This window comes from Falco punctatus (genome assembly GCF_963210335.1).
Source record: "Falco punctatus genome assembly, chromosome: 4".
NCBI classification, from domain to species: Eukaryota; Metazoa; Chordata; class Aves; order Falconiformes; family Falconidae; genus Falco; species Falco punctatus.
Window position 1 is genome coordinate 56,733,912 of NC_137583.1, and position 24,405 is coordinate 56,758,316.

The 24,405-nt window shown below is 45.0% G+C and overlaps 1 long non-coding RNA gene across 1 annotated transcript in view; it reads left to right on the top strand.

Moving 5' to 3' along the window:
* LOC308062147 overlaps window positions 1-2,673 on the top strand; it is a 32,814-nt gene extending 30,141 nt beyond the window's left edge. The window contains exon 2 of the long non-coding RNA XR_013927505.1: window positions 1-2,673. This exon is cut by the window's left edge and continues 25,589 nt beyond it. This is a non-coding gene — a long non-coding RNA (uncharacterized lncRNA).
* The last annotated feature ends 21,732 nt before the right edge of the window (window positions 2,674-24,405 follow it).

A 24,405-nucleotide genomic window follows, 5' to 3' on the forward strand; every position in this document is an offset into this window, starting at 1 on the left:
TTTTTCTGCCCTTGTGTTGTGAAGTTATGATTTCTGATCGTTGCCTTTTTTTCTTTGCCGTGCTTGTCTACCCTTTCAACAGGATTCCTTTCCTCTTTGCCAGCGGACATGAGAGTGGATTACAAAGCAATTCATCTGGAAAAACTGCCAGGAAATGAAACAAACAATCTATTAAATTGCTTTCTGCACAAAAATCCAAATTTTGGCTTAAATTTCTAGACCTGGAATGCCACCCACGGGGATTATGTGCAGTTATCTCCAACCACTGGGTATTCATATTTTCTCTGGCTGTGTTTCCCTGACCATCATTTGGGTCTTAGCAGAAGATTAATTTCTTTTATTTCAATGCTATTCCTGGGTCTTCTGTGGTGTTCCCATGTAAAACTTTAGTTGCAATAAGCCCTTTGCAATTTATTCCATGTAAAGAAATAAACTGATGTGATAAACAGCACTCGTTACACCAAAGTAAGAAAAGACTTGATTCCTATCGTGCAAAATCAGATTTGGTGTCAGTATTCGAACAGTAAACAGGAGGTTTCATGAGAAAGTCTGCTTGTTTGCAGCAAGTACGATGCCTTTGAATATTTTGGGTGTGACTCGTTTGACAAGAGCAGACACTTAAATTGCCCATCTGAGCAAGTCTCCCAAGTCTCCCTTTGCAGCTGATGGAGATTTCATCAAGGGAGACCAGGACTTGCCTCCTCAACAAGCAGGCGGCCAAACCTGGCTTGATGCCCCGTGCTCTCAAGTCCTGGCGGTGACAGGGTCCCAGGCAGTTAGCGGAGGGGCTGGATTGTAAAGCATAATGAAGTGAATGTGGTTTTCTTGTGTTGGAGCAAATTCTGGTGTTACAGCATGCTGGAGGGCATGTTATCAACGGAGATGATAAACCCAGACCTTGTGCGTCTGCAAGACCAGACCTCATGGTTCTGGGTAAAGTTTAACTTCAGCACAGATCTGTGTTCAACGTGCTCTCTGATTTGATGCACTCATGAACACAAGCTAGCTCTCGGGCTGTGTGCAAGGCCTTGTCTCTGCAGGGAAGGTGATCAAAATCTCACTGTTCTCAGTCAAACCTTGCGGGGAAAGCTACCCCCCTACCTAGTCCGGCTGGCCAGCGGGGTGGGAGATTGGAGATGCTCTGGGAGTGATGACATGCAAACACCCCTGCCTGCACATCTCCCTCCCCAGCACGCCTTGGGCACTGGTGGAAGGACAGACCTCCCAAAATACAGAATCACAGCACCGTAGCACTGCCTCACAGAGTTCCTTACCCAGTGCACAGTGCCGATTCACACACCGAGTCAGGGGATGCGCAGGGATAGGTGCTGTGTAGCACACCCACAGAGCTAGCGTACCCCTCAACACATACTAAAACACTTTATACACTTTGAACAATTGTTTACAATTACCTTTACTCACACTTAATTCCTATGGGTTCTTACAAGCCATTTAAAAGTACAGCATTCTATTTTTTTCACTGCACATGTTCTGTGGGGAGGGGGCTTTGTTAGTAGGGGGCTTCCTTCCCTCGAGGGTGGATCTTTTATTACACTAATTAGGTTAGATCACTCATAGTTCAAGTAATGTTCTCTTTGGTCTTATTAACCATTTGGTTCTCCTTGAGCTTGTCTTGCTACACCCCAGCTTGACGTATTTATGATGTCTATCCCTTCTGCCAAGGCTGTGTTTCACCAGCTGTCTGTAACATCCTCTTTTTTTCAAACTTCACTATATATATTCGTATCTTTTGCCTAATTTTCATGATAAATAACAGACTGGCCTTCTATTAATCACGTATGTCAAAGTTGGTCAGTACAATAGAATTGTTTAGGTTGGAAAAGACCTTTAGGATCATTGAGTCCAACCGTTAACCCAGCACTGCCAAGTCCATCACTAAACCATGTGCCAAAGTGCCACATCTACATATTTTAAATACCCCCAGGGATGGTGACTCAACCACTTCCCTGGGCAGCCTGTTCCAGTGCTTGACAACCCTTTTGGTGAAGAAATTTTTCATACTATCCAATCTAAGCCTCCCCTGGACAACCTGAGGCTATTTCCTTCCCACATTAGACAGTCACTGTCGTGGGGAAGGTGAGGCCAGGGAGCTAAGGCTAGGTGGAACTCCACCAAAGGCTTATCTTGTCTGCTCCCAAAGCTGAAAAGGGAGAAACCTCCTGTCTTGCCAGTGGGAAAATGTCTCTTCTTGGCCAAGGGATTCCATGAACAACTTGTTGCAGGCAGGAATTGCAAAGAGGACTAGGTCTGGTTTGGCTGAAAGATAGATCACCATTTCCAACCGGCACCCAGAGCTGCTGATAACCTGACCGCACCTGGGCATTTCTGAAAAAAGGTGTAATTTTCACCCATGCACTGCTTTGAAATCCACCCAAACGCATGCATTATTTCCATCTCCTGCCCTTCTCATGCAGCAATGATCTGTATTTGAGCTACACACAGACCTGAGACACAGCACGTAGTTTCTCCTGGTAAGGCAGAGACAGCCTGTCCTACCCCTGTGCCTTGCATCCTCCAACACAATGTGGTGCCAGTTATAAATGAACCCAAAATTCCAAAATTCATGTAGCATCAGACTTTCCAAAATCCAATCTTGACCCAGCCTCATACTCTGAATAGATTAGTGATTATTTCTCTCTCTCTTTTTTTTTTTTTTTTTTTACAAAAAACCCTAACCCACTGAAAAATGCTAAAGGGAAATTGCAAATTTTATGCTTGTCTGAACAGGAGTTACTCTGGGAAACACACTACAGACATATTAATTTCTGAGAGAATTTTTTCCCGCCCTCATCCTGTGTATACTCAGATGAGGAATGCTCTGGTTTGGCTTATTCCCATCTTCTAATACACACACTGCTTATCAGAGATGCACTAGTTAAGGTGGAGGAAATTAAGATGACCCCTACTAGTTCAGGCCTTTATGCAATTTGAGATGGTCATTAGTCACATATTTTGGCACGCTGTGAATTAAACAGACTTCCAGATTATCTCAGACCTTTTATCTTATATTTTGTTCTCCTTTGTATGACTGAACACCCAGGAAGGTCGTTTTATTCATCTGACTCTTAAACATGATTGCTTCATACAATTTAAGACAAAACTGTACGTCTTCTCTGGCTCTTTTGTCTAATAACGTGTGAAAAGTCCTTCCAGACTCAACAGGAAAAATGTTTCTCACCTATTAATCAAGCCATTGATTTAGGAATTTTGCTCAGGGAAAGAACTTAGCCCTCACGCAGGGAAAGGACCATAAATCTGCAAGAGGAAGAACTTCTGGGGCTCCGTTACTCATCCTCTTCCTGCCTGTGCAAAGAGAGCAACTTTTGCAGACCAGATGCAGGAGTCAGCACCGTAAGAGCAGCAGGGAAATCCCCCCTCCCCTCTCGGCACGGAGGAGACATGATTTGAACACATTTGGCTGGAGCCAAGAAAGGAAAGGCAGAAAACAAAGTGAAAAATCCCTCCTGGGCTCTGCACTTTGTGCTGACACATGCTGACGGGTGGACAACAGAAAATGCTGCTGTGGGGACACCCACACTTCTTCCCACGTGGGGGTCTGAATGCTGTACGATGAGACGCCACCACACTTCCCTTTGCGATACACCTGGACCCACACCACGTCCCCATCCCCGATGGCAAGGCTCCACAGCCCACCTCCTCCTTCACCACCACCTCGTCCCACCCTGGCCAGTGCTTCCACCACGGCTGAGCTTCCCCTGGGAACAAAAAACCCAACAGAGAAAACCTAGTGACTGCCAAGGGGAGCAGCTAGAGCTGGGAGAGGCGTTGATTTTGTGCCTTTATGGCCAAAAAGGGCTGTGCACAGCTGATTTGAATAAGTTATCTCACTGTTAAACACATTTTCCTGTTAGGGAAAACATTGCTCAAGACTGAAAGGGCCAGTAATTGATTTTTGAAGCTTTTTGCGTGGGCTTACCCACTTTTTGCTTCTGTCTTAATAGCACAACTCCCACTGACTTACTAGAAATATTAACAACTAATGACTCAATTCCTAAGAATAATTTTGGTTGTCTCTATTTATAGGTACCAGTTCTAAGCTCAAAAGCATCGGCGACACCCAGTCCTCTCTTTTTCCATCATGCTTTAATATCACACTGGAATAGCCTGGAAATCAGCACTTTCCACTGTTCCTTGTTTCTGGATATCTGCCCTTTCCGATCCTGATAGCTCGCAGCACTTAATTTCTCAGGAAGGGACACAAGCCGTCAACTATTTTCAGGAAGTGTCTGGAAGATCAGTTTAAAATAGAAGGGGAGATGCTGGTGGACAGATGCAAACTTGTCCTTCAGTGGTGGATTAGAGACATCAGAGAGCACTTCTGAAAGGCAGCTGGTGGGCTGAACATGTCACTGTTGGAAATTATGTGGGCAAAGGCAGTCCTGTTGCAGGGCTGAGGATGGAGAGGCAGGGGATGGAGAAGTAGAGGGTGAAGACAGAGAGGATGGAGACACAAGGCACGGATGGAGAGGCAGGGCATGGAGAGGCCCAGGTTGGAAAGGCAGGTCATGGACAGGCAGCCTTGAAGCTGTTTTAACTTCCAGCAACCAAAGGACCTTCAGACTTCCCCAAACCTGAATAATCAGTCCCTCTCAATCACTTTTGACTGTTTTTTTCAAAGGTAACCCATGATCTCTAGAGGACAGATACTAGCCATGAATCAAAAAACTGAGGCTAGAAAGTCGCTCTTAGGCATTCAGACCAAAGAACTCAGTAGTGTATATCTGTAATCAAATAATGAAAATAAACAATTACGCAACTTTAAAAACACTGCAGAAAGTAGAAATACCTATTTGTTACAGGAATCTCCCATGCCATTAGGTGTCCCCTTTTAGGACTATAGCATACCTATTGCTTTAGGGCAAAAAACCTGCTTGCTCATGTTTATTATTTATAGGGGCACTCCTGCCACAAAGGTGCGGGTGGCAGGATGGCTGCATTTTGTCCTCCATGGTGTCCAGCCCAGCATCTCCACACCCACAACCAACCCCAGCACACTGATGCAGGGTTACAAAGCGTGGTGGTGTTGATGACTTCAGAGCCAAGACATGTTCACCTTTTCTGTGGAAGTTCTCTGCCGAACACCCTCTTGCCCTTCCTCTGTCCCACTACGGGCTCAGCAGTGAGAGGCAGGATGCTGGTGAGGCCAGCACGTGACTCATCCTCTGGGAAACTGAGCATGGTGTGGCTTTTCTGAAGAAAGAACCCATGAGTAAGGGCTTTTTTTCTCTTTTTTTTTTTTTTTCTTTTTTTCAAGGGGAATTCGGCCATGCAGGACAGTGGCACATAAATGAAGGTCACATCATGTTGTGAGGAAAGAGTGCCAGTGCTTGCCCCCTGCTCAGGAGCCACGGAGCTTAATGATGCGGTTGGGGGATATTGCTTTCACAGGTTACAAAAGCCCATTTTGGTCAAAGAGAAATAATATCAAATAAAACGCCTGTTGTGACAGCTCACTGACAGCATTTTTTTCCTCAGAAGTAGTTATGTCTCTTGAAACAGTGGTTTTGAATCAAATTTTTAATCAAATGTTCACCTGTTGCAGGATATTGTAAGGAGGCTGGGACGTGCATGGATCAAACCAGGTTTGAAACAACAGCATTTCACATTTCATCTTGCAAAACCAATGGTTTGCCTTTCCCCATAGGGTTTTCATTTTCCTTTTTTTTTCTTTCTTTTTTTCCCCCACGAGTTCTGCTTAATTACTGGTTCATACAGCAGAACCAGTCCATCTCTGATTTTTAGGAGAGATGAAATAAGCCTTTCAGGAACAGCACTTCCCTGCCCCATCAGGTGTTGTGAACCTGTTGCTATTAGGATTTACTAGTCATGTAGATACTTTGCCAACAGCTCTGACACATGTGCCTGGATGGGTTACTCTTTTCATTCAAAATTGTCTGCTCATTGGCCTCCCTGAGCATCCTCCTGCCATCAGCCAGCCAACGTGCTCCAGAGGCTGCTTGCTAATCTGTCCTGGTCAAGGTGACACGAGTTAGCACTGACCTAATACTTACACAAGCTCATGTTGGCTATCAGTCGTGCAAGGAGATGAGCCACCAGCCCCAAGATGGGAAGGAAAGTGGCCTCCAAAAGGGGTTACACTGCATGTCACTGGGAAGGCTGGGGGGACCTGGCATCTTCTGCCAGCATGGAGGGTCTCAGGGGGGATGTGAGCCCGCAGCCCTGTCCATGGTGAGCCGGGCACTTGCCAAAGAGCCTTCCTGGTGGCATCTCCAAAGGGAAGGCAGAAATAAAGCAGGAAGCCATGAAAAAGTCAACTTAGTTTTCTAATAGGTGGAGAAAGCATGGAGGAAATACCTCACCTACTGGCATTATATCCAACGAAGGGGTTAAAAGTAAAAGCAGTCACGGCTGGTAACACAGCTCTGTGTCAGGGCAGCATCGGTTAGGGGTCTGGGCAGTGTGACAGCGTCCCCCAAATAACTACCCAGCTTTTGCAGGAGAGGTCACCAACCCTGGCAGAGCTGGCACAGAGATGGTTAAGGTTAGTGCAGGTGTTTCCCTGTAATAGGCACTATCAGGTACCTTTGCAGCCTTCATGACCATCTGGTTACGATAAAGAATGGTTTATGGGATCTCATCCTGATTTCTGACTACTATAACATGAGTATTGAGAGCCTGTAAGTTATAGCTTCATAAAAATAACAGCTTAATAATGAGAATGACTTTCTCCTTCCAGACCACGGCAAATTCAGGTGTATTTCCCCCCTTCCATTAGGACTGTAAAACAAAAGACCCAGGGTTCTAGGGGGGAAAAAAAACAACCCAGCCCCACAAACCTCTCAGACCTCTGTTTTACAGCAGTGCATAAACACAGCCCAAAGCTGTTTGCAGGGCAGGACTGAACCCCAGCTTCCATTTTGAAGAAGGGGAAACAGAGGCACTGAGCTCTGAAAGAGCTTGAGCAGCATCATCCAGACAGTCCTTGGTCAGAGCAGGAACTGCATCCTCCGTATATCTCTCACTACAGCCTGCACTGCTGTAATTAAAGATACTGGCACAGCTACCCAAGAGTTGTCCCCTTTTGTCACAGCTATATTTAGGCTATGTCCTGGTCTTTCAAACTCCTTTTGTATTTCCAGAAAGCAATAACCTTCTTTAGAGCCAGTTTCTCAGTGTTTTATAGGGCAGCAGGGCAGTGTGCAAATATACGACTTTCTCCTTTCAAGAAATGGCTGCTAGGTCTGCTTCAAAATTGTTTATTTTCTTTTTCATAAAGGTGTGGGTGGGGGAGGGCCTTCTGCTATATGTTTCTCTGGGACATTGGAATCTTGGATATGTAAAATCAATGGCTTTGAGGTTTGTCTTGGGCACTCCTCTCAAAAATATTCTCCGAATTTGTTCTTCCAAAGAAAAGCTTTTCACTCAAGTATTTGAATGAAGGATTGTGATTGCTGAATTTTGGTGGGGAATCAGAGGAGTATGCAGAACTTCCCAGTTAAAATTAAGCTCCATATCCCTGCCCTGTTTAGCCCTATAACACCATCATCTCAGGGTATCTGCACACAGCCTGTAAACGCTTTAAAGCAAACTTTAAAGACACTGACATTACTACAAGAGGAAATCAGTAGATATCTGCTTTTTTAAATACCAGCAAAAGGTTGCCAGTATTATGGACATCAATGTTGTGTATGAAATGCTTTGCAACTCTGCAGGAGAAGACAGCAGACAAGCTCAAGACAGAGCACACACGCTATGCACAAGGAAGGATGAACATGTTTAATATGTTGGTCCACGTCTTGAAGACCCAGTTTTGGTTTCGGTTATTACAGACAACCTGCGTGACCTGCAGAAAGTCAAACAGTCCCTCAGCTGCCATAAAACAGAGCTGCCAGGAGGGCTGCTGTGTATGAGATGGTGGGGTTGTGGGGTACGCTGGTAAGAGTCAGTAGGTTGAAAGGGAGTCATCTGCCCTGATTTTAGGTTTCTGTAGCACAAATGTCTACATCTGAGTCATCCAGCCTTTACACCCAAAGGAGACAGTAATCTCATCTGAAAGCAGGGGTCTGGATCAGGTGATCCTCTGGAGGCACCTGTTTCGATGGAGCAATGGGCCAGACACACAAGCCCAAGGTGGAGCCTTGGAGAAGGGGAACCAACCAACCTCACCTACCCAGGGGTGGCTGGGACTGCAGCCTCCCATGGAGTGGGGACACCCAAGCACCTGGTCCGCCTCAATCCCTTCTTTTGCATGCTAATTAGCAAAGAGTGGAACCCTCTTGAAGACACCTAACCAAGACCTGGGGCAGGTTGGGACCCAAGCCTAGCTGTAGGACCCTTATAGCACTTAATAACCTGCATAGATAACACAGAGAATTAGTCCCCAGAGTGGGGGGCTCAGCAGTCCCAGAGACAGGGAGTGCATCACCACTCCCATCGTTTGTCTGCCAGGGAAAACTCCCTTTTTTTTCCTTTTTTTTTTTTTTTTTTTTTTTTTTATAGACAAGCCAGCTCATGATGTCTTGAGATAGGCTGGGGGAACTCGGGAGCGGGCCAGGGTGCTGGAGACCATTGGCTGCATGTCTGGGAGGAGCAGGGGTGGGATTATCTTTCTTATGCCTCCAATTTGACCTCTTTGCCAGCAGATTGTTCCGATTTTCCACATGGAGGAATCTAGGGACCCTCTCGAAAGTTCAGACTCCTGTCATCTTCCCTACCGGCAGCAGCAGGGCTCTGGGCTTCTGCAAAGCTTTGTCTGTTAGGGAGCTGGACTGCACAGCAGCCGTCACAAACCCAGCTTGCTTCATGCATAAATTTGGGCATTTCATGTTGCTTTTATACTGAACCATGTGGGTTTTTTGCTAGTCAAAAATTTCCATGAAAAACTAGGAATTTGGGTTTGCATTTTCTGCTGTTTTTACCACCTCGGCAAAAGACCTGGGGGAAATCGCTAGATGATTTCAAGGCAAAGCATTTTCATTTTTCTTATTGCAACAGAATTTTATTTCAAAATTTGTGTGCAGTCAACAAACAAAAGGTTTACAAGTAAAAACCCCCGAAACAGGGCCGTTTTTCAGATTTTTGCTTAGCTCAGAAAAGCAAAACATTCACATCTTTCGTCAACCTGAGTTCTTACAATTTTTTTAACTTTCTTGGCTCGGTCGGAAAACCTGAAAGATCAGCTCTTTGCACAGCTTCATCTGACAACCTCCCTGACTTTCTGCATGCTGGTGCAAGAGTCTGGACTTGGGCTAATCAAGTATTGTCCATCAATGCAATGCAATACAACACAGTAAAGCACATGGGAATATCAAGTACTGTCCTTCTGTCCTTTCCAGCTCAAGGAAGCATCAGGGCATCTCAAACCAGAATTTCCCAGTCCGTGGCTGAAGTGCAGAGTCTCTACAATCACATATCTTAATAACAGGTCTTGCCCAGCACAGGAGTGCTCTACGGCATGCACATTATTGTGCCATCTGCCCTGGCTGCAAACATTTATTATTCTCTGTGACACATGTTGTAAAATTGCACTGAGGTAACTTCGTCTAGTTAGTAATTTCCATTCAGATGAGCTGAAGGAATTAATGAATTTGGAAGATCTCAGATGTTTGGAGATAGGGACAGGCGATGGCACTCTTTAAAATAATCACTCTCAACTGTGCACAAGCTTGAAACCACCCTAGTAATCATAGGCAATCTAAGTGCTTATCGGGGCAGAGGGAGAGCTCAAGCACCATTCAGACTCTCTAATAATGGTAAATGATTCCACAAATGCACGTGTTCAGGACTCGGACTGCTTCCAAAGCGAAGTGCTTATGAAAACTTGAAGTGCTCCACTGGTTTTAAATCACTGTGCAGGGCTGACTGATTTAAACTACCCAAGCACTTCTCTTTTTCTTGCCTTTTCTTCTTCCCCACCCCCTTTCCTTTTTTTTAATTTTTCTCTCTCTTTTTTTTTTTTTTTTTTTTTTATGAACACTTCGATTTGGAAGAAAGTCAAACACTTTAGTGGTTCAAGACCATATTGAACTGATTTAGAAATATGTTGAAAAAAGAAACAGTAAATTATGGTTTAAAACCCTTTTGTTCCAGAGCATTTAGGAAGCGAAGATTGCTGCTAGAGCTGGGATGTATTAGCAAGGGCTGGAGGACAGCACTGGGTTGCAGGCATGGTCGCTTATCTGTTTGATCGCATACCTACTGCAGGACAGATCTGCCCGTGTGCTGCTCCCTACCCTCTACCTTTGATGTGCTGACTTTTTTTCTCTGATCCTTAGTGGCCTTTTCCTGCAACTGGAAAAATTCCTTGAAAAGTGGCCTGAGATTTCGATGCTGTGTGTGGAAAAGATGCGGCCTTCACCCGGGCTTGTTAACTGAGCGGCACTGCAGCCTTGGCAGTCTCCGAGTGTCACAACTTGAAAGTGAAACTTTCTGGTGGATTCATACCTCTCAAAAGATGGGATAAAACCGAAGCAGACAGCATAAATAATGGAAAAGTGAATTAGACTTTAAAAATTCTGTCCTCTTTAATAATTCAGAATGATTATAACATGCTGAAAGGAACTTTTTTTAATTACTTCTAGCCTGGCAATCTCCCATTAGTACACACACATCTCCATCAAAAATCATCAGCTAACGAGAGCTGCCTTAGCCTGAGACAAGCCGCAAAGTCTGTCCCTTTGGATGTTTATTCACACCAACGACCTGGGCAACCTTCCCACACCTATGGCTGTGCTGGGGTGGGGAGTAGATGCTGCCGCCCCCAGGACCAGAGCTCTGCCCCTGGCTGCAGCCACCTTCTGGCTTGCATAAAACATTCAAAATAAAACTCCCTCAGAGCCAGTAAATCGAAGCTGCTTGTCACCATTGCTGGGAAATGAGTGCAGCAGGAAGGAAACCGAGCTTACGGTCGCAGACATGAGCTGAGGTTTCCCTCTCATGTAATGTGGCGAGGATGAGGGACTGATACAGCCGCAGCAAGTCAGTTAAACAAGGACACGGGAGCGTGCCAGCCTGAGAGCTGAAGACAATATCAGCAGAGCCTGAACGATGAGTCCTGCTTTCCTAAAGTGATGGCAGTCCTTGTTTGGTGACTTAGGCTGTGCACACTACCCTTACCCTTCCTTAGGATGCTGCAGGTGGAGAGAGGTGTCAGGACTGCTGGCAGTGACTTGCTGGTGAAGGCTGGAACACAGGCAGACCATCAGCGTTCCCATCACCGAGAGCTGTGTCTCCCTTCTTCCAGAGCAAGGGCCTTCAGTGGTGAAAGTGAGGAAGCATTGCCTGGGTGATGCTTTCCATGAGACATGCAACCAAATGGCAGGTGGGTGAGGAGCAAAGCTCTGGAGATGTCAGGAAAGGAGGAGAGCAGATGGCAGGAGAAGAGTGGTAGGTGTCTTGATTGATAGCTAAGAGCTTTAGGTAGTTGAAAGAGAGTCCAGCTGAGTCACAAGCATCAGCGTGGCTAGAAGCAAAGAGGCTGAGGCACGGGCTGGGACAGTGGAGTAGCTGAGAAGTGCATAGCTGGAGAGAAGCAGGAGAAAATGCACAAAGGGCTCTTTTGTAGCTGGGAGGTGAGCATGGCTCCGCTTGTGAGACTCAAACCTGTGGTCACAGGAGCCAGGCTGTGCTCTGAGGTTGCAGCCAGACTCATTTAGCATTTTGTGGGCCGTAATTTACAAGCAAATATAAATACTGGCCACCCACAGAATATACCCAACTCCTGCACCAAAGCTGGTAGGTGGGGAAACATGGCCGTCCCTCAGCCACTACCTTCACCGTGCCATCTGGCTGGCTGTTGCCAAGCCCATGATGACCATCTGCCTTGTGGCTGCCTAGGAGAAAGTTAATTATATTTTTTTGTAGAGACACAACAGCAGCTGGAGATGCCAGCCAAGCATACGCAAATAAATTAGGCCCAAATTCCATTGCCAGGACTGAAAGAGAAGTTGTTTCAGGGTTAGCCACTCTTCAGCCCCACCATAGCAGCAAGGACAAGGCTTTTCACATGTTTAGGGGATGCTGCTATGTCACTTTCACGTTTTGCCGCGGTATCTCGGTGTGAGGGATGCTCTCCCCTGTCAGAGGTTGCGTGGCAGGGCAGTCTGCCTCAAACCCTTCCTGGACTTGCTGGGGGACAGGAAGAAACATCGCTTCACTTGATGTCCCAGTTCCCACATCCATCAAGTGAGTGCAGCCATTCCCGTTTCCTTTGCAAAATGCCTCAAGCAGGAAAAAATATTGTAAGAACAAAGTACAAGAAAAACAGTTTTCTTTGGCCCCGTTAAAACTACTGTGAGAAAACGCAGCTGCGCAGGAGCATTTAACAAATGGTTTTCTTTGCAAAGCCTCACCTTCTTGTACCAACCAATATTCATTAGCCACCCTCGGCTAATCACAACTCAGACACCAACGCTACCACCACTGGCACATTAGTATGGTCCTGAGCCCAAACCTAGCACCTTTCCTTTGGATGAAGGCTCTTGGGGGTACAGGGGCAATGCCACACTCCTGCACCGAGACCATTTTGGGGTCAAGTTTGGCATCCCTACACTCTGCCATCCTATGCTGTGTTGACATAACTTGCATCTTTGCATTTTGCTCCATACGATCCCCAGGGATCAGACCTTTCCTCCCCTGTGATTTTCAGGACACCAAATATATTCCTGCAGACACTGAACGGTCCTGGTTTCATTTAGGTCTGGAGGAAGCTGTGCTGTCCTCACACAAAAGAAGCACCAGGGCATAGATTAAAACCTCTCAAAAGATGGGAGTTTTCCAAACTGCCTCGTAAAGGGAGCAGCACTGTTGTGAGAAGAGAAAGCTCCTTTGTTTTGGATAGCAGCTGTAATCTCCACATCAAGCACATGTTGGAATTCGTAAGTGGCCATTTAGCCATATTCTGACAGCAGAACGAGCAACCTCAGGGTGGCAGCCAGGACTATTTATAGAGAGGAGGTTTGAGGTAATATCCTTACCTTGGATGCACTGTCTTCATTTAAGAGCCCAGCTTACAAGAGAAAGTGATGGCAGACAGGCAGACAGCAAGGAAGGAAAAGTCACAGCTCTCTCTGCCTGGCTTGCTTTGCATCAGAGCAAATTAAGTTTTACAACAACAATAGAAATCTTTGAAAACCCAGTTTCTCCCCCAGTCTAACAAGAAAAGGAATAGCAGAAGATAAATAGCTGTAAAGGTTCTTCAGGCCAAACCTGCATAAGCATATCAGGTTAATGTGTCACTGTTGTCGCAGTACAAGGGTGTTAGGAAATCATGATCTACCCAGGAGGTCAGAGCTTAGCCACAAAGTTTGCTGACCTTTTTGTTGACGCTGCTGATGACACTCAATAGCTTAGGAGAGCTCTTGGAACACTCACTGAGTGTTATCGTGAATCAAGGCTGTGCCCCTGTATTGCGTCAAATATTGGTGCGTTGAGTCTGCTACAGTCAAGGTATTTGGTAAAACTCAAGCCGTGTCAGCTTAGGTGTTCTGTACAGGTGGATGGGGTGGGACGCCTGAGAAATGTGGATTTTTCCAAAATAAACAGCAGTCAGGAACTCATGGAGAGCATGAGAAGGGGAGAGGACACCAAGGTGGTGGTGAGACCCTTTCGGTTAGCAGAGGTCTTTGAAGGCTTGTACTCAGAATAACAGGAGTCTTGGCCATGGCCTGTAGATACAGTAGTCCAAGGGTAAACTGTGTCTTGGGACAAGGCATGGTGGGATAAGATTCAACTCACAGCCAAAACATCTAAATTTAGCCATTTAATTTAAATTTATTGTCTACACTACACACAGGTCAGCTATGAGTCTGAGCTCCCATAGCTGCCTTGAGAGGGATGACACTGGCCAAATGTGGGTGGTTACCTTCAGATATGTTGAACAGATAAGGTCTTTACTCAAGAGCTGGGTTGAATAGCCCAGGCTGGTACCTTCACCAGAAGATCCCTTCCTCTTGCTGTAATGAAGAGGGAATATGGAGAGCCCAAGCAGAGAAGTAATAGCCCTCAGAGTAGTAGTTTTAACCACAGCTGAAGGTTAGGGTTCAGAGCAGGGTTTTTCATCACCTTGGCTCACTCGTGCTTCTCAGAGAGGAGTTCATACTGTCCTTGTGTTTTGGCTAGTAAAGCTGGCTTCATGAGCTGGGCACCAAAACCTGCCTAGGACCAAGAACCACAAGACATATCTCAGGCACCATATAAACCAAAGGAGATGCTCACATATGCAACCTAAGAGCCCCACACTGGCCACCTCAGCACTGGGTCTTCCAAAAGAAGAATGTTCTCTTACACCAGCTGTTGATTTTGGTTTACCCCTCAGGTGTGAGATTGTCAATGCCCCCGAACCTTCAGATCGTGCCTGTAATTAACCTGGTCTTCTTCTGAAGCTCCTCCTCCATGGAGGTACAGTGCTCTCTGAGTTAAGGAACAAGTATTTTATTCATCAGGTAAGGAAAAAAGTATTTATAGGAATCTCACTTCTAACATCAAAGTTACTCAAAGAGGCTTCCCTGAGCCCTTCTCCTCTTCTCCGAGTTAAAGTTGCTGCTGCTGTTGCTGCAGGGATAGCTGAAAAAATCCTGGTGTGGGAAGGAAGGAGAAGCTGACAGGTATCCAGCATCAGCTTCTGCCATGTGGAGAGAGTCCTACTTTCCAACAGATGCTTGGGTTTTACAGCTTCTGGAGCCCAGTTCCCTTATCTTCCTAAGACATCTCTAGCTACTCCTTTACTGACCGAATGAAACAGAAGCAGGGATTGAACTGGGAATACGTAGATTTTCTAATATGCACCCAAAAATCAGCAGATTGAGAAGTAAATCCGTATGTAAGTACACATATGCAAAAGTACATATTATATGCATGTTGAGCTGCTTAAAATGGCCAGTTTCCTAAGGCTGATACCAGTTACGAGAGAAAAAAAAAATGCAAGAAAGAACTTAAGTAAGAATGTGGCTGGTAACTACAAATTCAGTGGAGCATATTTTGCTCTTGTCCCACAGCCCCACAGCCGAGACACTGACCCAGGCAGAGGCGTGACTATGCATTACCTATAGGGTCATGTCTGGGTGGCCACGTACAGAGTCAGACTCGACACATTCAGAAGAAAGAGAAAACTGACTTCAACAATAAGTATAGAAAAGAAGTCAGAAATTGAAGGGTTTTGATAAAAGAAGCAAAGGAACAGAGGCAAGAATTGTTCAGTAAGTATCTTTGTACTGTACTGGCGAAAAAACCCAGTGACAGTCTTATTATGTGCTGAAAATTAAATACCTCCGCTGTGCTAATACTTGTTGTGGTCATTAAGCAGCAAGTGACTAAAGCTAAATGGATAACTCGAACCCCAGGATTTTCACCAAGAGGCCCAAGGGCTATTAGTATTGAATTTCATTATTTCCAGGGTGTCTGTGGGTTAGAATTGGAGACTGTATCAATCCTAGCACAATAATAAACCGCTGATAACTACATCAGTTCAAATTTACTAGATTAATAAAGACACTCATGTAGTCAATACCAATCAGCACCAGTTCATGGAAAGGAGATCCTGTCAAAGTAAACTTACCTTTTCACCGTCGATAGGGACAGCAGTGTTAACAGAGTTGGCACTTTATGAAGGTATCAGTAGCACAGGGTATTTTAAGCTGATTAAATCCACTTGGCATATGTAAAATCTGTTAAGAACTGGACATTTGATAGATCTCAAACCCTAACTGCAACAGGAGACAGTTGACTAAGCCCCTGTGCTTCTAGTGGTGCTTTGCAGAGCTCAGCTTTTGGCCTTTTTTACTAATATTATGGAAAGAAAGGCATTACTAGGTCTGCAAATGATGGGAAAATCTGGGAACTGCTCAAGAAAGAAGAGGTGAGGGTAGTGGGTACCCTTGATTGCTTGCTACGTTCATTGCAGGAAAATTATATTCGGTGTACATTGTACATTCCTCCTTTGAGGAATGAAGACTTTCTGTGTGTATTTACTGTCTAGGGCAGTGCCCCAGGAAGCAGAGATTTTGTAGAATATCTTCCAGGGTTTTAGAGGGAACTTGAAGGTAAAAACCCAACCACTGTGCTTCTGCACAGTGCTCTGCATCTGGCACAGATCTGGCGGATGCAAGATTTGACTCAGTCAGGCTTCTGAAGCTGAAGAAATATTAATAAATTGGAAGGAGGCACGGGACTGATAAAAGGATTTGAATATATATGGCCTAAACTGAAAGGCTGAAAGGGCCCTCAGGATGTCTGGAAAAGCAAGGAAACAGCTAAGGGGTGACTTGACTCTGGTAAGTCATCAAAAAGATGACAGAAGGATATTCTGCTTACCTGATATGGCCATAATAAAATCAGATATCAAAAAAATTAAGCTGGATGAATTCACATTAGAAACAAGACACATATTTTTCAGCAATGAGAAGTATTAACTACAGGAACCATTTTCTAAGGTTTGTATTTTTTTCCCCATCCATATTTAAACAAAGCAACAACAGATCAGAGATTTTTTTTCTAGAATGTATGTATTTAAAGGATACAAACATGAATAATCTGCTCCAGGCTTTCCAATTAATAAACCTAAATAAAATATAAACAAAATATCCCAGGTTCTTGAAGATACCTAAAGGACCATAAAGCAACTCAATCTGCCTCCTAAACTTGGGAGAGAAAGATAAGATCAAAGCTATCAGCTGCTTGAAAACTCACAGCTAAATCAGTTTTTTTGCTGGTCAGTCTTTGTCTGCCAAGTCATGGAAATTGTCTCCACTGTGTTTTGTCATTTTGCCTTTCGGGTCCTGCTGGGATTAGCCAGGCTCTGTAGTGTGCCTGAATCCCCAGATGGGCTCATCCAAACGGAATAGTTAAAAAAAAAAAAAATCAGAGAAAATAAATCTGGAGTAATTCTGTGGTGTCCTGTAGCCTGCCTCTTCTGAATCATCAATTAATGACATACTTAATCACATTAATGTTTTCTCTCGTCCTGATCAAACTTGTTTGTGTGCTCAACTTTACTGTGTTGACCAACTATTTAATGTAAACCAGGTATACACAAACTTCCCACTGAGCTCAGATAAATTTATCTACTAATGCACTAATGGTTAGTGTGTCACAAGCGCTAGTAGAACATGATAGCTAGATTTTTAAAATTAATTAGTTTGTCAAGCTTATTTTAAAAAGGAGAAACTTGAGCCTAAGTTTGCCTGTGAAGCAAAAAAATACTATAGCTAGATAGTTTTTCCAAAGCATGAAATTCAAGAGGAGTTAGATTTCCCTTTGTGCCTTTGAAGAGCTCTCCTTCATGTCGCAGAGTTTTGTCTTGGCTAATATGCTCTAGGCACTTACCCACAGCCAGTCCTGGGCCATTTTGCTCTGTTTCCAGGAGGTACCATAACCAAAGGGCTCCTGTGTTGCCAAAAAGGCGTGGGCCAGCCAGCGGTAGTCGCATATCTCTAGGTATCTTAGTATGTCTAAGGTTCATTCCCTCTTTTTTCATGTATTTAAAGACTCGGTCACAAGAATGCCTTTGGCTGCACACTGAAAATCAGACCACAACATGATGGCTCTGACCTACTTCTCTCTCGTGGCGTACGTGTCTGGCTGACAGCGCTTTCTGAGTGCCCTGGAGTTTTCCAGCCAGCTGAGCTCAGAGCAGGGACGGTGGATATTTGATGGTGGACATTGAGGGGGGCCCTTCCAGGCTCTTCAGTCAGAACCCAAGCAAACTCTGAATATGAACTGCTGTGGTTTTGATTAAGTAAGCAGGATCTGGGTGGGTTGCACGTGATATCCATGTAAAACATCTTATTTTCTCATTCTCAGCAGTGATTCCAATAGAGCTGCTTTGCTTCAGAGGAAAAGGAAACTTCTCCATGTCACTAGATCATCGCAGGCTGCAAAGAAGGAGGGGGAAACTTCTTGTGATGCAAACCCAGATGTTTTTGTAGCAGATTTCTGCTGAATGGAAGAAAATTTAGGTATTTAGATTTACTGGTAAGGCAATCTTTATGGGTGACTAATTGTGGACAAATGATGGAAGCAAACTTACATGAAAATGTTAACCTAAAATCTGGATGCATCCTATAAGAGATTTACACTTCCCTTTTCTTAGTTTTAGGCTCTTCTTCTGCTGGGCAGGACTTTAAGTTGCTTTGCAATCTCAGTAAGTTTTGTCTTGAATATGTGTCTTAAAACTTTCTATTGCCCTTCTGAAAGGACTTTTCCAATGTGAATGCTCCTTATACAGTGAGAGTTAACCTTCAAAACAATCGGTGCCTACAAGATTAATCCAGATGCTCATCATGTAACATGTCCTCCTTGATGTGCTTCCATTAATGTTTCTTCTCCCTTTCCATAGCATCCTTTCCCCTTATGGAAATTGAAGTGCAGAATCAAGCCTTGAAGTATAGGAGCCACTTTTTGCCATGTTGTTGAATTAAATTGCCTTTCCTTCTTCAGAGAGCCCAGCCAGCTTCAGTGGAGCCATGTGAGGACCAAGACTTACCCACAAGCTGGGCCTTCCAGAGCATCCTTCAGATAGTAAGGACTCAGGGGCATGCTCCACGGCCTAAAGAGTTTCTAGCCAGGAAGGAGAGAGAGCAAGAAGTAAGATGAAGTGCAGCAAAGGCTAATGCATTCAGTGAACAGTGATGTATCATGCATATTTTATTATTCCCGCTTTGTAGGATTCTCACAGGGTTTCCTGGGGAAAAAAATACACAGTACATGAATATCCTGGGCTTGTCAGACTGCTGGAAATGCACTATATGGAGGGGCTGAGCACACAGAATGGATCTGACTGGGGCAGGCTGAAATCCCAGGCAAATGTCTGACATCCCAAACTCACACAGAGACACAAGGGCTGGCTGAGGAAACCTGGGGGAATATTAACCTCCTCCATTCTTCTTTTTTTTTTTTTTCCCCTTACCTTGAGGTTTAATGGGGATCCAAGACATCAGTTTTGAGTACGGAATTTTAGGTGGTGAAGGAAGTTAGACGTGACTGGCCATAGCTTGAGGAAGTTTCTAGGCATTAGGAGCCGTATCTGAACAGATGCTTGGTTGAACATGACAGTTACCATTTAGCTGCCCATTTTCCTTTTAATATGCCTTTTTTAATACTTAGGGGTTCCCTTTGACTCCAGTTGGAGGGCTTGGCAGCCCATGCTGGCTGTGGCTACAGCAGCAAAGCAAGCAGGACCAGCTTGTCCAAGCCTTTTTTCTGGTCCTGAGGACGAGTACCAGGACACAGCTCATATGTATATGGTTACCCACAACACAGCTCATATCCATAGTTACCTCCTTCCTGCCCCCTTCCACAGGCCCCACATAGTGGTCTTGCCTATAAGGTCACATCACATACCCTGGCCCATGCAATGCCCTGAACCATGCCCAGATGGGAGCCTGATAGTTTGCGTGAACCAAAAGTCATGCCAGGGAATGAGAGAACTTCTTGGTGATCATGGGAGACCGTTTGATCCTGTGCCCAGGTTCTGCTTAGTTAGTAGAGCATTCAGACCACCTACTGTCAAGTCTAATTCAAGCTTTGCCATCACCTCCCTCCACAGCCTACGAGGAAGCAGGAACCAGTCTGCCAGCCTGGGGTAGCAGACAGCTACTTTGATCTCTGCAGCAAAGGTGCCCCCGTGACGATATGTGTAGGCAGCCTGAATATGACCCGAGTTCATATATCGCCGACCTCTCCTGATAAGTCATGTCTGGGATAGGGAAGTGTTATTGCCCTGTTTATACCTGACGGAGATCACATGGGAAGGTGGGCAAAGACACCCTACACGTCTCTCCAGCTCCCTACCACCTTTATGCTGAACTAGGTGGGTTCAGTCCAGCTCTGTTCTCCATTGCATTTTAATCTGCCATTGCATTTCAGTGACTTTTCCTTGCCAAGATGATGGAAATATTATGCTTGGAGGCTCAGCCTACTGATTCTTCATAATGTTTTCTTGTGAGAATTTTTATTAATATGCCACCACTGTCTGCATTGTATTTTGGAATAGGGAGACAGATGTTGTGTTTTAGTTTTCAGTTAGACATGAAGAATCAGCATGAAAAGCTACAAACCTTTAATCCTTGATGCCACAGGAGCACGGGAGAGTGTTTTTTCGGAGCTAGACTGGCTAGGGAGCCTTGGGAATATATGAAACTGTTTCACTCCTCAGCCAAGCAACTTTCAGATATTGAAGAAAATTTCTTTACCAGATCTTAAACTATGTTTTCCATCTGACCTCTAACTCAAAAGAAAACTGCACTTTTTATTTTTAGTTTTTAAATTTCAGCTTCTTAAGGACTCTGTTCAGCAGGATGTGAAATGCAGAAATAACTTGCACAGCTTCTAATATGCCAGTGTTATATGCTGGTTTAGAGGACTTCTTTTATTTAATGACAAAAAAGGGGTTCAATCTGCAGCTGTAGTCACATTTACCATGCTCATTTGCACCCTGTTACGGCAGCAGAGTGTGATTGCTGATCTGTTAATGTGATACTGGCAATTTGGATGATTTCTATGCTTTTATTGCTTTTATTTTTTTCTTTTTTTCCCCAAGATCCTGGGAACTTTATGTTTTATTGATGACATTTTTGCCTTTCTGGTTGTGTAGGAAAGTTCACTAACCTAGCAGGGAGTGATATGCAGACACAAAAACCAGAAGGCTAGAAAAGAACTTAAAAGTTGATCCTCACAAGCTTTCTGATTCTTAAGTCAATCTTTTTATTTCAGGGGGATCATGAGACTGAGATCTGACACAACCACAGGTGGATTTTGCTTTCAGTGAATAAGATGTAAGGTGTAAACTGAGTACCTGCAAAGGGGTGATCTACTTCCAGCTCTCCCAGCCACACTGCCAAGGAGAGGGACAGGAAAACTCTCAATCTGGCTCATTATGGACTTGATGGTATCTCCCTTGTAAGTTACTAAACCCATTTTGTTCATTTTGCAACACATCAATTTTATGGCCGAGTTTGAAGTATTTACTTGTCCTTGGGGTTTGCAGTTGTTGAGATACAGGATGGGAAAGCTTGCATGTAAAATGTGGCTGAACTCTGCTATCCATTCAACAAAGAGTCAATAGTTCAGGAGTTAATTCATGAGAAGAAGTGAGCAAAAACACGCCAAGGTCAGGATCTCATGACCCACAGTCTGTCTATAAGTCTATCTGAAAGACCTTGTAATAGATAGGTATGTGGCTTGGAAAATACATAATACTGTGGTTAAGCGAGGCATTTCACAAGTTTTGTAATATCACACTACTGGCAGACTTTCTTGAGTGTGTATCATATTCATATCAGAGTTCTCTAGTGGGATGGAAAACGTTAGGGTGATGAAGGTTTTAAATCTTATGACACACAAATTGATATGCCAAAAAATATTTACAAGCTGGTGAGCATCCCATAAACTCTCTCCAAAGATTTTTCTCTTCAGGCACCAAAGGAGCTGTGCTGATTTACACCAGAGCTCTGGTCCTCTCTATACCATCTCCCAGCAGCCAGGAAATGCCAAGCCCAGGTCGTTTCTCCTGGTTACCTCCTCACGGTGCCGTGAGATTTGTGTAGTGCCAGCACTGACAGCCGATTTCCTGGCTCCCTGTCAGTTCATCGCTGGTGCAATGCAGGTAAGGTTCAGGTTTCCACCTCTGCAAACCTCAGGGTGTGGGAAGCCCACCTTGAAGTACAATTTCAATGCATCCTCCTTTCTGCTTTGCCTTTAAAATGCCAGACTGCCAAGCTCAAGAGAGGAGACTGCAGAAAGCCACCAGCTCTCCAGTGAAACATGGACCTGGTGAGGCATGAGACCAAAGCTAAGGTCAGCAGGGCTCACAAGCTGCCTGCTTTCTGTTCTGTCCAGCTGGCCCTTAGCCTGGCGACCAGAGCTTGGGATCCCATGCACTCACTGTGCTCCAGGCCATCGCTCGCAAGCTGGAAGGGCCTGGACATAGCCTAGGAGCTGGAGCACCTTTGCAAGCTTGCAGCTTTGCGGCGTGGAGAGCAGGTTTGGTCTTTAAAGACTGCAGTAATGGCATTCAAGGGGTTGATGGCATGGTCATGCTTGGCCAGATGCTCTCTGCTATCTCTGAACCAACCACAATTTTCCTAACTGAACCCGGGAGATGACTTGATTTGAAAAAAGAAAGGAAGGGAAGTGGGAGTCAGGGTGTTCTAAATCTTGGCAAAGTCCCTGAACAAGATGGCAGCATGGGCTGCCATGTGAGGAGGAGGTGACAGGGAGCAAGGAGGACGGGAAGGAGAGCTGCTCTTGACTACCACTGCCTCAAGCACTTGTCTCATGATTCCTGAGGCTGCTGCCAGCTGCTTGTGTGAACTGGGGTAAAATCACTGACTTCCTGCTCCTCGTGTGCAAAACGAGACTCTTCATACTTCCCCTCAGACCTGTCCTCTTTGTTTGCAGTGTGGAGGGTTGTGATGGAGCCTCTTTCACTCCTGCAAGTGCATAGGTCCGAGCACTGCGTGCCTCATTCAGGACCCGAAGGACTTGCTGGAGTATTAATCCAGAGGAATATTTGCACCCCAACCCTCAGTGTAGCCTTTGCACATGGAGGGGCCTCTCCTCTTTCACTTGCAGGTTTTTCTTGCAACGATTTGAAAAGTAAGGGGTAGGAGGAGGGAGGGAGAAAGCACTAATGGAACAAATGCTCCAAGAGCCGTTCCAAAAACATTTCCATCTTCCGGCAGAATAGCAGCTGTGGCATGTCCAATGCTGTGTTCAGTGTAATGGTCACCAGCTGTGAGGAACCACTTTTTTATTGACCAGAGCATTTCCTCAGGGCTGCAATAGATACCAAACACCTCCAGCTCCAAGTTTCACAGGTGCCTGAAGCTGGCTGTGCCTTCAACTGATGGCTTTGCCAAGGATTTCCCCCATGCCACCCCCCTCCCCACGCTGCCCTCCAGCCTCCAGACAGCAGCAGTCTCACTGCGGCTGGGAGAGTCGGTGCTCAGCTCTCCTTGCCCAATGCTCCCTGAAGCCCAATACACACCACTCCTAAAGCCACAGTAATTAAAGGACATTTAAAGAGGTAATACCAAAGATAAATCATGTAGCAAGAATAATCAAAAAATAATAAAAGCTAAGACTTTTATTTCAGGAAGATCTTTTGAGGAGGGGGGCTGGATATAATCTTTCTGAGTGCTCTCTATTATAAGCTGTGAGTTATAAATAAATCCATATTTTAACATCTGGGATTCATAACATCTTGCTGACAGTCAAATCTCATAAAAGATGTGGTGAGTTCTACAGATGTGGGAAACCTCATTCAATGAACTGCATAACAAAGGAAATCTAGTTCTTTTTTGTTATTTATTGTTAACTCTGTGTCTCTCTGGTGACCGGTAAAAGTGGCTGGTTACAGTGAGCCTGGCTCCAGAGAGGGAGCCGAGCTGCAGGGTCACCCATGCTTAAATGCACCCTTGCTCAGAAACTCACAGCAGCAGCACTGTCTGAAAGCCACGGGTGAAACAAGTACTCTATACATCGTGGGCTGCCTGCAGTATATAGGGTTTTGATCTCTCCCTGATGCTCAAGGCTGGATGTTCATGCAATAACAAGCAGTTGCTGCTGGCAAAAGCTTATAAATAGGGGGGGACAAGCAGGAAAGCACTGTCCAGGGCATCAAGGAGGCACTAGGCTACGGGATGTGCCTGAGATCTGGATGCATGTGCCTTCAGTTCCAGCATGGGATTTTAGCAAGGTGAAACAGGGGGAAGGAAGGGAAGAGAAAGGCAGGACAGCCAACCTCCCCAGCTCACAAATCCTCATGAGCCACCACAACTCCTCAGCAAAGATGTAACTAATTGAGTCTACAGCCCCAACTAGCATTTTACGATTAGCTGGTTTACTTTCCCAAAAAGAGGAGGGAAAAGTATTGAAGTGTTTCCTAGCAAAACTTAATAACAGCAACCATATTACCACAAACTAGATGCAACAATTCCACTGTCACAGGCGTTACAGCAAATTGGAATCTCCTTTCTACTGGGTAAACCCAAGGAAAGTAAACAGTTTATTATGGTCACGTTTAATTTGGGCTTATACAAAGATGAAGCACTGAAGCCTGTGTTTAATGCGTTTGTGGTGGTTGGGATATTTTTTTCCCCTCCCCAAACAGCTTACCATTGATTTTCCTCTTAACAAGTGCTGCTGTTCTGACAGTCTGTCTCACTCTTCATGTTCAGACTAAGAGCTTGTAATCTTCCCGTCGGTGATATCTGAATCCTCTAGCCGTGGGCACGGTTATGTTTTCACTAAAAGAGGATTATGACCTATTAATCAATAAAGATGAAGCAGGCTAGTAGAGCCATGACAAAGATGGGGTTGTTTTGCACAGTCCTGGGGAAACAGACAGGTGCAGCAGGCGTGAAAGAAAACAGCATCTCAACAGCTTGGTCCTCAGCCATGGGTTTT